This window comes from Cricetulus griseus, chromosome 4 (assembly GCF_003668045.3).
Source record: "Cricetulus griseus strain 17A/GY chromosome 4, alternate assembly CriGri-PICRH-1.0, whole genome shotgun sequence".
NCBI lineage: Eukaryota > Metazoa > Chordata > Mammalia > Rodentia > Cricetidae > Cricetulus > Cricetulus griseus.
This window is the reverse complement of record NC_048597.1, coordinates 68,898,765-68,899,823: the sequence shown is the minus strand read 5'-3', so window position 1 is coordinate 68,899,823 and position 1,059 is coordinate 68,898,765.

Here is a 1,059-nt window from a genome sequence, read left to right as displayed (position 1 = left end):
GCTTGTGTGGGGAAAATTGTTGCACTGTAGCAAAACAGTGGCAAAACAGTGGGGTCTGCACATCATATTATCACAAAATAAACTAAGTACATAAATGAGTATATAACTCCCATAATATCGTTGATTTAGTCATAATAGTATGACCAAACTTTGTTCAGCAGATTAGAATTTCAAGAAAGATTATTAACAACTCTTGTTTATTAAAATCTTACAGCATTTGCTGTTGTGAGAAAGATAGCCCAAGGTGACCTAGAACACACTATATAACCCAGGCTAGACTCAGATTATGACAATCTCCTGCCTCGGCATGACAAGTAACAGAATTACTGGCATGTCCACATAGAATCTTAAAACCATTTATTTCACTTTTTAAATTACAACATGAGGCTTGCAGAGATTAGAGATTCCATGGATGCCTAGTTTATCTCATGTGTAAGCTGGTCCTCCTGTCAGGAGTCATAGTCTAAACAAAACATCATGTCTCCAAAAGCTTCAGTGGACCATTCAACAAAGGAATCCTTGGAACATAAGAGTAAACTGTTCTAATCAGGTGTATGTTGCATGGATGTTGCTGCATGTTGCACAGATGTGTGATGTTCAGGCTGTTACAATTCGTCTTTTCCAAAGAAAAGCCTTTTAATTTCAGCCCCCAATGAGCTGCTCCCCATTGTAATGATGACAATGGACAAATGTCTGCCGATGCAGTCTGCTGAGTCTGCCAGACCTGAGCTTGCCTGTGCCATGCTAGCACTTTAGGCTTTTCTAATATCAAACTATTTGTAAGTTTGACCAGCATAGAAAGATTATTCCACACTCAAATTGAAAGCCTCACCTGGGACACATATCTGTGCATTGTCACTGGAAATTCACCTGTCTATGCACCTAGCCCTCAGGCACAGCCCCATGCACAGCGTTCATGCCCATCTTGATAGGCAAGACCCCAAGAACCTTGCCTTTCCATGCCATCCTAATCCTCCCAGGCAAAACTCAGGTAGCACAGCTTGCACATCAGCCCAAGCATATTCAGCTATTTGTCCCATTCCTCAGATCCAAACTCTA